Source organism: Tupaia chinensis, unplaced genomic scaffold (genome assembly GCF_000334495.1).
Source record: "Tupaia chinensis unplaced genomic scaffold, TupChi_1.0 Scaffold147282_1, whole genome shotgun sequence".
Taxonomy (NCBI): domain Eukaryota; kingdom Metazoa; phylum Chordata; class Mammalia; order Scandentia; family Tupaiidae; genus Tupaia; species Tupaia belangeri.
In genome coordinates, this window is record NW_006207133.1 from 3,064,095 (window position 1) to 3,077,573 (window position 13,479).

Genomic DNA, 13,479 nt, shown 5'->3' on the forward strand with positions numbered 1-13,479 from the left:
TCTATATGTCACTTCCTTTTTCTGTCTATAAATACCATCTGCCCAAGTTGCTGTGTAAAGCTTTCTGAATCTTTACTGGTTGAGGGTGATACACAAACTCATGAATCTTTGCTCAAATAAACTCTGCTAAATTTAGTTTGTCTGAAGTTTTCCTTTTCACATCATAAAAGACAGATATACAGATGGCATAATATAATATTATATATGATATAAATCACCCTAAGTGCTTAATATTCCTCTAGATATAGGAATGAGCATAATAGAGCAGAGTCCATCACCTTTTTTTTAAAGAGGTTTTTGCTATAGGGCATGTGGGCTCACCAGAGAAAGAGAGAGAGAGTGAGAGGGAAAGTGAGAAACTACCTCCCAGGGGGGATGGCCATGACAAAATCCCTTCTACTCCATTTTCCTCCTGGGATCTCAGACACACACACACACACATGCGCTGGGCATGATTTTCAAGCCACCGGGTCCGGGACTTGAACCATGGTCGGATATGTGGCAGTCCAGTGACATAACCGCTATGCCACCTGCTGGTCCCCCATTGCATTCTTTACAAAACAAATAAACCAGCAGTTAGTGTAATGGCTATGTCACTGGACTCCCATGTAATCGACCTCAGTTCAAGTCCTGGATCTGGTGGCTTAAACTCACGCTGGGCACGTGTGTGTGCGTGCCCAAGATACTGAGAGGAGAATGGAGGAGAAGGGATTGCGTTGTGGCCATCCCCCCAGGGGGGTGATTTCTTGCTTTCTGTCTCTCTTTCTGGTAAGCATACAAGCTCTATAGCAAATAAATAAAAACAAACAAACAAACAAACCAGGCCAACTTCATGGCTTGATGGTTAAGGAAGCAGAATCCACATGGCCAACCCCATGTCTCGACTTCCAGACCCAGCAGGTTGAGAAACATACCGGGCATGTGTGTGTGCATGGCCAACATCCTCTCTGGTGAGTACTTGTGCCCTATAGTAAATTAAAAATAATAATATTAAATAAAATTAAATAATTTTCAATTAAAGAAAAAAATGAATATTTAATATCTATAAAACATATTGCAATGAAAACTCATTTCTATCCATAATTACATATAAGCTGGATTTATGTATGTTATGGGGATATTCCAATACATCTTATATGGCATAGGGTGAGGCTTTGAACAGTAAGAGTGCCCAGGGCTTTAGGAAGGTCTATAAACCTCCCTACCTACAAAAACCTGTTCTGGCTGGTGCCTTACCCTGCTGGTTTGGGACAATAAAGAAAATTCCATATCCAAAGCAAAGCAAAACTCTCATCAACAGACAGACAAGTAAACAAAGCAAATCCAAATCCCATGGAGGGAGCTCAATAGAGCTCCCAGTTGGCTGGCCAGTAAGCACTGCATCAAGGCAGCTGGCCTACTGATGTCAGACTAGAATTCTCTGGTCCACACAGGTCAGCACTTTTAGACCAGGCTCCAGCACAGTGAAGAGGGAAGAGAGCTTTTTGTGCCCCTACAGCTGAGAGGGGGCTTCAGCCTCCAGCCCTCTGAGCTTGTGGTGAATATATGGCAATCAGAAGTCAGGATAAGCTGCTGCCAGGCTCCCTGACCCACCCAGGAACTCCCAAACTGACTTCTCTCCCCAAGGTAGAGTACCAAGCTGGAGAACTGGAAACCAGCAGAGGCAGCTCAAGGTAAAAAAGGACGACGGGGCATATAAAAGCTCAGAGCCTAGCATGACAATAAGCATAAAACATGCACTGCAAAGTACTTGATCACTGACTTCAGACTGATCTCTAGCAGCCCACAAAACAAAAACAAAGCCTAACCAGTTGATTCTGGTTATTCTCAGGAGCTGTAGTCTATAAAACTGGTTGTAAACACTGAATTTGCAAATCCTGAGCCACTGCTCCTAGCACAAATGCAGGGGTAGGTTCCTGTAGTTTCTGGTCACATTTTTGGCAAATGACCAATACATTAACTTGTTTCATGCATGTTTCTTTTAAAGGACAACTTGTTTAATTTATATTATGGATTCATTAACATTTAATTCACAGCCAATGGGCATTATAACTCATGCCTGAATGAAGCTTCTATAACACATGTTTTTTCTCCATAAGGCACATCACAGCCTTTGACGGCACTTCAGCACCACTCTTGGGGGCCATTTTATACACCGAAATCACCCAAAAAAAAGAAGTCTGTAAACACAGAAAACATGCCATTAACTAGACCACCAATTGGACACTTATTTACAAGACGGGAGCTGAAAAAGGCAGAGCACTGCTCTGTTTGACCTCGGCTTGGGGCGGGGGGTGACCACTGAGTGAATCAAATTTTTCACTGCTCTGCACATGTCTGAGAATGACCAAGAAAGTGCCTTGAGTATTGCTGTTGGGGTTATGAATAAATTTTAAAGCATAGGTGAATTTGCAAATAATTAGGACTGACTATATTACCAAAACAACAGTCCATCTGCCTTTCGGTATGGGAAGAAAGCGTGCTGTTGACCTTTTCATAAGAATGGAATCCAAATGAGCTACCATTAGAAGCTTTAAGTGCAGGGAAGCACTCAAGCACTCAGGCAGTTAACATGGAAAAGATTCTATAACTACTGGGCACAAGAGAGCCCTGACTGACCTTCCTCCATGTAATGGGCAGGTTTCTGAGAAGTAGTGTATATGACTGGAATTTCAACAGACTCCTAGAGTGAATCGTTTTGAAAAACTGAATTATTTAATAAAATTGTACCTATTCCATAAATTTCAGTATTATGAAATCAAAACTGTCATCAAATTAGTTTTAAAGCTTGTCTAACCCATATGAAAAAAATGTTAATTAACCGAAGAGTATGGTTCTAACCACTGTCTAATTAAATCTGACTTAGAGCTGGCTCCATATGTAGCAAACTATAATATACCTTAGTAGGTAAACGAACCACAACCGAATACAAGAGTACATTCTTGTAAAAGTGACTGGGTGTAGCCAATCACAGGCTAGAAATTGCTCAGACACACACAAATAAGGCAAACGCCAATCTGTAACCAGACTATTTCTATATGTCACTTCCTTTTTCTGTCTATAAATACCATCTGCCCAAGTTGCTGTGTAAAGCTTTCTGAATCTTTACTGGTTGAGGGTGATACACAAACTCATGAATCTTTGCTCAAATAAACTCTGCTAAATTTAGTTTGTCTGAAGTTTTCCTTTTCACATCATAAAAGACAGATATACAGATGGCATAATATAATATTATATATGATATAAATCACCCTAAGTGCTTAATATTCCTCTAGATATAGGAATGAGCATAATAGAGCAGAGTCCATCACCTTTTTTTTAAAGAGGTTTTTGCTATAGGGCATGTGGGCTCACCAGAGAAAGAGAGAGAGAGTGAGAGGGAAAGTGAGAAACTACCTCCCAGGGGGGATGGCCATGACAAAATCCCTTCTACTCCATTTTCCTCCTGGGATCTCACACACACACACACACATGCGCTGGGCATGATTTTCAAGCCACCGGGTCCGAGACTTGAACCATGGTCGGATATGTGGCAGTCCAGTGACATAACCGCTATGCCACCTGCTGGTCCCCCATTGCATTCTTTACAAAACAAATAAACCAGCAGTTAGTGTAATGGCTATGTCACTGGACTCCCATGTAATCGACCTCAGTTCAAGTCCTGGATCTGGTGGCTTAAACTCACGCTGGGCACGTGTGTGTGCGTGCCCAAGATACTGAGAGGAGAATGGAGGAGAAGGGATTGCGTTGTGGCCATCCCCCCAGGGGGGTGATTTCTTGCTTTCTGTCTCTCTTTCTGGTAAGCATACAAGCTCTATAGCAAATAAATAAAAACAAACAAACAAACAAACCAGGCCAACTTCATGGCTTGATGGTTAAGGAAGCAGAATCCACATGGCCAACCCCATGTCTCGACTTCCAGACCCAGCAGGTTGAGAAACATACCGGGCATGTGTGTGTGCATGGCCAACATCCCAAAAGGAGGGAGAGATTGAGAAGAGATTGCAGCATGACCATTCTAATGAGGATGCTTTCTCATTTCTCTCTCTGTCTCTCTGTCTCTGGCAATCACACACACTCTCTCAGAAATAAATAACTAAATAAATGAACCAACAAAAAGAAAAAAAAAAAAAAGACACCAAAATAGTCTTTGTTGTTTTATATGTGGAAATAAACCAGCATGGATGACCAGGTATAAAAGAGAGAATTTTCCTAAGAAAAGCAAAACGAAACAAAAAAACACTGAATATGCAAATGGTTCTGAAATTGCACCTTAATGGTTTTGGAGTAAATAATCCTCAGTATCATTCAAATATGTCATTTTTTAAATAAAAGTTTAAAGCTGGGGGTGAGGACCTATGTTCTTCATATTTCTCTTCTTAAAAATACTGAGCACCTAGCATCTGCTAGTAGGTCCTAAATGTTCACCCTTTATAGAGAACTTAACCTTGGAAAACTAAAAACTTAAGGTAAAATTTCAGTTTAATGTTCATAAGGATGGCAAATCATAGTCAATTTACATTTAAGATTATGACTGCCCAGCTGTGGTGGCACATGCAGTAGCACATCACTTTGTAATGCTGAAGCCACGTAGAAAACCAGCATCCCAAACCCAGGTTGACCTGAAACACGCTGGGTGTACACGCACATGCACCTGTGATCCTGGCTAGATAGAAGGGCACATGAGATAGGACTGCAGTGTGAGGAGACCCTGCTGAGAGTGTCTGTCTCTCTTCCTCATTCCTTTATCTCTACCTCATAAAAGAAACAAAATAAATAAACTTAAAAAAAAAAAAAAGACTATGACCAAAAGCAAAATGTTAATTCTAATTTAATCTACTCTGGCCTACTTCAAAAGCACAATTTTTTTTTAACTCTTGGATAAAAAAAATTTTTTTTCTAAAAATAGATCTTGGTAATAATAAAATACCCAAAATTAGTTATTATAAAAATAATAATTTGCTTTAACTTTTTTCAAAAGCAAAATACACTTTAAAATAAGAAGGGCCAGCAGATGGCATAGTTGTTAAAGGCACTGAACTCCCACATGGCCAACTGCAGTTCAAGTCCTGAACCTGGTGACTTGCTTTCTCACTTTCTTTCTCCCTCTCTCTCTCTCTCTCTTTTTCTCTCTCCCCCCCTCCCTCCCTTCTTCCCTCTCTCTCTTTCTCTCTCTGATGAAACTGGAAAAAAAATAATAAAGTTAAATAAAATATGAAATCAGATACACATTTATAGACTAAACTATGTAAAAATTAAATAAACATTTGAAAACTTTTTGGCCTTTTTCTAGTTTAGCTGCATAATATAAATCAAAGCCGTATTCTGGAAAAATTAACTTAATCATCTTTTGCTGACATAACTTTTCAGAAAATATTTTCTTAAAGATTACTTTATTTATTACTACTATTTTTTAAATTTGCTATAGGACACATGCACTCACCAGAGACACAGAGACTGAGACAGTGAGAAAAAGTCAGTTGCCAGATCCAGGACTCAAACCACAGTTGGCCATGTGAGAATCCAGCACCTTCACTACACCCTCTACTGGCTCCAAGAGAAAATATTTTTAATGTATTCATTTATGAATGATTTTAGAGTCTTTGACCTCAATCATTTCTTGGAAAGATTAATAAATAAAATCTGGACCAGCCAGAGGTATAGTGGTTAAGGCTGCTGGATCCCACATGGCTGCCCACGCAGCTAAAGCCCCAGACCCAGTGACTGGAGAAAACATGTGCCGAGCCCACATGCCCCAAATCCCGAAAGCGTGGAGAAATGGAAGTGAAGGGAAAGCAATATGACCACGCTTCATGGTATGGGACTTTCTCACTTTCTCCATTCCCCACATCCCACTGCAAGCGTATATTACCCTCCAGCAAATGTTTAAAAATTAAAAAAAAAAAAAAATTCTTAAATAAAATCTTCCACATTTCGGGATATAGACAACACAGCAAGTACAACGTAAATGTAGCTAGATCTGATGACTGTAGACACACTTCTCCATGTTGCAGCTGCATTATTGCTCAAAGACATTAACAGCTGGCCTTCCTGAGGAAGAATCATAACCAAATCTAAATAAATAAACCCTAGAATACCACACCCACTGACAAATCAACATGTTCAATGATCACCTGCCATCGTGACCTTCATTTGGGGCAAATACACAAAACTGTAATTTTTCTCTGCTCAAACTATGTAAGACTCCCAGGAAAATATCCAGGAAAATTAATTTTCCCCCCAAAGGATCAGAGACATAAAGATCAAGCAAAAAAATGGGGACCAGCAGATGGCATAGCAGTTGCATTGCTGGACTCCCACATGGCTGACCACAGTTTGAGTCCCAGACCCGGTGGCTTCAAAATCATGCCAGGCACATGTGTGTACACGCCCAAGATCCAGGGAGAAGAAAAAAAAAAAACTCTTAAAAAAAGAAAAAAAAAACTTGTCATATGCTTTCCTTCTGAAACAAGGTATGCTGAATGTAAATTCTGATTATTTTGAATCACAATCACCAGTGGGAGTGTTAATCCTTCTAGCATTGGGAGATACTTTTCCATGGTTCTCTCGCACTTCATACATCTTATGAGCAGAGGCGCTGACTGCTTTTGTTTTAAACTGTTTTTTCTATAATAAGATGTGTTTAGTGAACAAACTGGGGAGACAGAGACAGTATCTCCAACCAGAACAAAAGACGGCTTGTTTACTGTCTAGTGGTATAAAGACAGGACCTCCCTCCAGGGTAAGGTAGGCAGGTTTGCTTGCGGCACTTCATGGTGGGGGGGGGGGGGGGGACTGTGAATTACCTAAACTCTGGGCTCAAGAGTATCGCACAGACCCACAGTGTGAGCAGCAGCCACCAGAGCTCCTCCACACTGGCCCTGCAGCAATTGGGCGGCAAGAGTAATCATATAAACATGGGGCTTCTTAAAGCAAATGAGAAGAGAGCCATGAGTCTGAGGTCATCTCTGCAACCAGGGTTATAATCTCAGCAAACTGGAACTTAACTTTGAAATATTTCTCATAAGTAAAAAAACAATGAGACTCAGCCTATCACAAACATCCAACTACCACCAGGTTATACAACTAGGGACCTCCCCCCATATCATATCTAAATAAGCCAAAGGCCACATTACACAATATCCAAAGAAGCAAATGCCTAGCTACAGCCAGTCAGGTCATTTCTTGACTTTGATTCTTGCGCTGCCTATTTAAAAGCTCACTGATCACCCTCTAGAGTGGAGCCCTCAGAACCCCTTCTGGTTCTGAGTGCTGCCTATTTCATGAATCATTCTTTTCGCATATAAACTGTCAAATTTAACTTGCCTAAAGTTTTTTCTCTTAACAAGTTCATGCTGTTGGCTGTGCCACGAGTAATATAGTCCTTTGTCTCTAACCCAGGTTCCAGTAAACTGCACCAGGCTGACTTGCCAACTTGTACATACGATAAAATCTCAGACTTCTATAAGCTCTTGACAGATGTTGGTGACAAGGATGGGATGCCAGCAGACATGGTTTTCTGGGACAGAAAAAGATAAAGACTTGTGAGACAATGCCTAGGACCCAGTAGCAAATGTCCTGGCCAAGTGGTGGGTAAGGGTCATAAGGGTTAATTAATGTAGAGGGTGAGCAGCAAGAGGCAGGACTGAAACAAACTGCCCACTCTCCTCTGGGTGGTAGGAAGACATTATCATAACAGCCCCAGGGCACCAGAAGAGTGGCAATATGGCTGCACCTGTTGAATACAGGGGTCCCCAAAGTGGAAACAAATGATGTCAGTAATGAAAATATAGAAAAATGTGGGGACCAGCAGTTGGCATAATGGTTGCATTGCTAGACTCCCATGTAGTCAACCACAGTTCAAGTTCCAGACCCAGTGGCTTAAAGCTCATGCTGGGCACATGTGCGTGTGTGCTCAAAATCCCCAAAAAAGAATGGAGAAGGGATTGTGGTGTGGCCATCTCCCCTGTGGGATGATTTCTCATTTGTGTCTCTCTGACGAACACAAGCACCCTATAGCAAAAATCTTCCAAGGGAAAGAAAGAAAGAAAAGAAAAATCTCACTAGGTTGGGACATGAGTAGTTACCAGGCCACTTGAAATAATGTAAATGTGCTTTGCTTACTGGCACAGAGCCTGTCTTCCTCGGGCAGAGATGGGGACGACTCTGGGACTTTTGCATATCCCTAATACCTGCTTTAAGAAGAAAGACAATCAGGGGTGGCCAAAGTGCCCGTCCTTAAGAGGAACTAAAGGCCTCGGGAACCAGCAGTTAGCGTAATGGCTATGTCACTGGACGCCCACGTAGTTGACCGCGGTTCGCGTCCTGGACCTGGTGGCTTAAAACTCACGCCAGGCGCGTGTGCGTGCGTGCCCAAGATCCCGAGAGGAGAATGGAGGACAAGGATTGTGGCGTGACCATCCACCCTGGGGGGTGATTTCTCGCTTTCTGTCTCTATGTCTTTGTCTGGCGAATGCACGCGCTCTATAGCGAAAACCTCTCCCAAAAAAAAAAGAGGAACTAAAGGCCTCAAGCACCCCCATGTGTTGGAGAACTTCAGGGAGGGGACTCAACTGTGTTTGTGGCTATATGGGATCCCAAGTCACCATCCTACCTGGCCCTGAGAAAGGGAGCACTTGGATTCAGCTAATAGCGTTTGGACAGGATTCATTGTGAGAGAGGGAAACTAACAGGACCAGTGGATGGGGTCTTTGTGCCAGTTCAATGTACTATTGTTGATTCTACATCTGTATGTAGAGTAGAAAGTGACGTTAATTAAGATTCCCTGGCATTTGTCACCGATGGGAGAATCAAGATTTAACACAATTGTCCCCACCCTCTGATACCACAAGCTTTCTTTACATAAAATGATGTCCTAGGGGGCAGCAGGTGGCATGGTGGCTGGGTTCCTACGTGGTTGACCATGGTTCACGTTCCACACCAGGAACCTTGAAAACCACACTGGGCGCATGTGCATGCATGCCTAAAACTTGAAAAGAGAATGGAGAAGGGATTGCAGCATGGTCATCCATCCTGGGAGGTGATTTCTCATTTTCCCTCTCTGTCTCTCTCTGTCTCTCTCTCCAGCAAGCACACACACCCTATGGCAAAAACCTAAAATTAAAAAAAAAAAAAAAAGGATGTCCTCTTGGTTGGCAAATCAAAGCCTTGTCTCAGTGGTCCTGTGTGCTCTCTGATCACACCACCACCAGCAGAATTCAGAGGCTAATCACGAAGTAAAGTTTATTGGGACCATACATAGGTGGATTCACAATGCCCAGTCCCTTTGGCCATCAAGGAAAAATGGCTGTCTCTTCAACTTCCCACCACTAAAAGAGAAGTCTCTTACTTTGTTAGATTATCTGGCTACTAGAGACAGTACTGAGAACACTGTAGGCTCCGGTGGTTCTGTGATGTGCCAGCCTGGCCAGGCCAAACCACAGTCGTATTTCAGAAATAAATAATTCACAAGTTTTTAAACTGTGCAGCATTCTGAGTAACATAATAAAACATCATGCTGTTCTACCTGAGAAACGAATCCCAGTGTCCAGCATATCCATAAATTTTATGGGGGAGCTTCAGGAAGTACATGGGAAAATGAAGTGAAAGTACAAGTTAATTATGATACAAAGAAAATTTGAAATCCAAGCATAGTTTTTTCATAATACACATTTTCCATGACCCTAGAATATGGCACCTACCCACTAGTCACTTGGTAGCCATCTTGGTTATCAGATCGAATGTAGTGGTATCGCAGTGCTTAAGTTCAAGTAACCTCTATTTTACTCAATATGGTAGTTGCTGTTGGCATTTCACTGTCCCTAGTTTATAAATTAAACTTTATGGTATGTATACATAGGAAAAAACATAGTATATACAGAGTTCAGTAGTATTCAAGATTTTAGGACTCTACTCTAGCCCTGGAAGATTTGATTACATTCAACATTTCACTTCCTCTCAGAACCACACACTCCCACTGACATTTTTTCAGATTACAGCATCGATAATCTAGTCTAATTACAGACTCTGGCCACACTACGTGACCCTTGAAATGAAAGTTATCATGTGTCTGACTTCAGGGACTATTTGTAGTCTGACAACAGTGCACTTTTTATACCAAGACTATTCAACAATGGGCTAAAAGTCATGGTCTTCTAAGGTTTGAAGGAGGCCTTCCATGCCGTCCTACCATCCACAAGCACCTGGTATTACTAAACACTGGAAGAGCCTTCTAAAAACTCAACTCAAAAAGATTTCTCCCTCTATGTCCCTCACTCATCTCCTTCTAATTCATAAAACCACAGTAAGGCAGTTTACTCAAGGAATGTTACTGTTCCCAAAAAGGGGACTATCCTCTCTTAGCAGTTTCCTAGGTTACCATCAGAAAGAGATGGACAGAGTTATACAGGCCAACTTGAAATTCTAGGATCCCACCCTGACCATTCCTGTGTATTCCCTTTTCTTTCTCCTACAGAAGACCAGGCCTGCCACGTACACTCTCCACATGGTAGCTGGCCAAAAGCGGGGCCTAAGGGATCTGAACTTAATTCTGGTTTGGTCATCTGGATTCTCTTATTGAACTGACATAATTCTTTAATCCCAAGGATAATGACCACTAACTTGAGAACACTGTAGGCTAAAGTGGGGGACATAAATGGTATTTGTAAGTATTATAAAAAATGCTTCCAGGAAATAGAGTTCAATAGGAAAAAGGTTAAGTTATAGCTAATGGAGTGAGATATAAAGATTTTGTGGAAATACACAGAGAGAAACAACCTTGGTATCTAAAAAATATCTTAGTCTATTTTATGCTGCTATGTAGAATAGCTAAGACTATGTAATTTATAAAGAACAGATTTATTTCTTACAGTTCTGTAGGCTCAGAAGTCCAAGGTCAAGTGGCTCATATATGTCAAGGGCTTTCTTACTGCATCATCCTATGGTGGAAAGTAGAAGGGCAAGAGAATACACATAAGAGGAAGGAGGCCAAGTTCACCTTTTGATCAGAATCTCACTTCTGTGGCAACTACTCACTCCCGAATAACAATAATGTATTCAAGAGGTGACCTAATCACCTCTGAGAGTCTAACCTCTCACACCTGTACTGGAGTTTAAGTTTATAACATATGAAATGTTAAGGGATACATTCAAACCACAGGACAGGAAGAGAGAACAATTTATACCCTGAGATGTAGAGAAAGGGAAGATAATTCATTATTGCCTTTTGCCTTTTAGAACTGCCCCTGGAGCAGTCTTCACAGAGCAAAACAACCTTGAAAGGTTCTGCCAAACTGTTGTGAACACCTTACATTTTTTTCAGCTTTATTGAGATACAACTGATATATAAAAATTAGATAATGGTTTGTCCTCCCTAGAGTTCATGTGTGAGAATTTGGTCCCTAAAGGAATAGTGCTGGGGAAGTGGTAAGACCCTTAAGAGGTGAGGCCTAGTCGGTAATGACCACTGGGGCACAACCCTCATGAATAGTGTAGCAAAAGGAGGAGTGAATTCTTACTCTGTGAAAAAGAGTAGACTGAGAAAGGAAGACCCACCTTCAGTGTGGGCAGGCACCATCCCACTGGTTGGGAGCACGTAAAGACAATCAGAGAAAGTCCAGAATTCTGTTCACCATCCCTCATGTGCATGCCGAATGCCCTGATTCTGTTGGCCATGATGTGACACAGCACTAGAGACTGGCCAGATGCTAGCCCCATGCCATTGGATTTTCCAGATACCAAAACTGTGACCCAGATAAACCTCCATTCTTTACAAATCACCCAGTGTCAGGCATTTCTGTTGTGTAACATGATAATGGTTAATACTCAAAGTGTACAATATGATATTTTGATACACATCACATTGTGAAATGATTACCATTTCAAATTATTCAACATCTATCACTTCAGTTATCTTTTGCAGTGTGTAGTGAGATCACATGAAAATCTGTTCTTAGCAAATTTCAAGCATACATCATTAACTATAGCCACCATGTAGTACAGTAAGAGCTCCAGAACTTATTCACCCTATAACTGTAAGTTAGTCCCTTTTGACTAATATTTCCCCATTTCTCCCACTCCCAATGCCTGGCAACCACCATTTTATGCAGTTTCTAAGAGTTTGACTTTTTATTTTTTTGTTTTCGCTATAGGGCAAGTGTACTCACCAGAGACAGAGAGACACTGGGAGAGAAAGTGAGAAATCACTCCCCAGGGAGGATGCCATGCTACAATCCCTTATTCTCCATTCTCCTCTTAGGATTTTTGGAAAGCACACACACATGCCCAGCATGATTTTTAAGCCACCACGTCCGGGACTTGAATCTCAGAGTCAACCATGTGGGATCCAGTGCCTTAACCTCCACATTGCATGCTGGCCCAAGTTTTACATTTTATATTCCACAGATTAAGCTAAATCAGACAGTTTTTGTCTTTCTATGCCTGGCTTATTTTATTTAGCATAGTGTCCTCCAGGTTTATCCATGTTGTCACACATGGCAGGATTCCCTTCTTTTTAAGGCTGAATAGTACTCCACTGAAAAGAGCATCTTAAATTTAACTGGCATCTGAATTAGCCTACCCCTGGCAGATGTCTCTTACCTCAATTTGATCACCATCACCAATAAGTCTATGAGAATCAGAAGTCTATCATAAACATCTATCCTAGCCTCCCATGCAAAACACCTGTCAACACTTCCAACTATCTTTCCCACCTATCCCCCCAGCTGAGTCATTCATGAGACAGGCAAATGCCACTCAGTTGGTAACATAAGCAAACACAACAGATTGGACTCAGTGACCTCAGGCAGTTGCTCCAAAACAAAGGCTGAATGCAATGATGTGAAGCCAGGTGAAAGCCCTAAGGCCTATGAGCTGGTCAAAATGACCTGTGTCCTCCAGTGATGCAGAGTCCACCTGTAAAATGGAAAGAACACTTGTGTCCAGGGCACCATGGGCAACCCCAGGCCTCTGACATTTTTGTGGATGTCAGTATTAATTTGCACCCCCCCCCATAAAAACACTGGTATTTAAACCTCAGGGATATGGGATCAGCAGTTAGCGTAATGGCTATGTGGCTGGACTCCCATGTAGTCGACCGCGGTTAGGGTCCCGGACCAGGTGGCTTAAAACTCATGCCAGGCACGTGTGTGTGTGTTCCCAAGATCCCGAGAAGAGAATGGAGGAGAAGGGATTGTGGCATGGCCATCCCTCCTGGTGTGTGGGGGGGTGATTTCTCACTTTCTGTCTCTCTCTCTCTCTGTCTGTCAGGCGAGCGCATAAGCCCTATAGCAAAAACCTCTCCAAAAAAAAAAAAGAAAAAGAAAAACCTCAGGGATTGTCATAAGAGACCTGTAGGTGTTTCAGAAAACACCAGCAAGTCCTCAGGTACTGACAGCAAACTCGCCACAAAGACCACCCTTGGTTACTAAGGAAGTTTCCTTTAAAATTAACTGACTCACTATTTTATGTGTACTCTATGTA

The 13,479-nt window shown here is 41.8% G+C and overlaps 1 protein-coding gene across 12 annotated transcripts in view; it reads right to left on the reverse strand.

Annotated features, from left to right (window-relative positions):
* Positions 1-13,479, reverse strand: part of CUNH2orf76 (chromosome unknown C2orf76 homolog) — a 70,511-nt gene that overhangs the window by 44,891 nt on the left and 12,141 nt on the right. For 5 of the 12 annotated variants that reach the window (XM_006169549.3, XM_027768695.1, XM_006169552.2 and 2 more), the window contains exon 2: positions 10,869-10,937. The exons of 3 other annotated variants lie outside the window; for them this stretch is intronic. The gene's annotated coding sequence lies outside the window, so the exon portion shown is untranslated. Of the gene's footprint in view, positions 1-9,526; positions 9,577-10,868; positions 10,938-11,553; positions 11,574-12,797; positions 12,913-13,479 lie in introns of those variants that run through there. 4 more of the 12 variants (XM_027768694.1, XM_006169550.3, XM_006169556.3 and 1 more) reach the window with 3 other exon arrangements.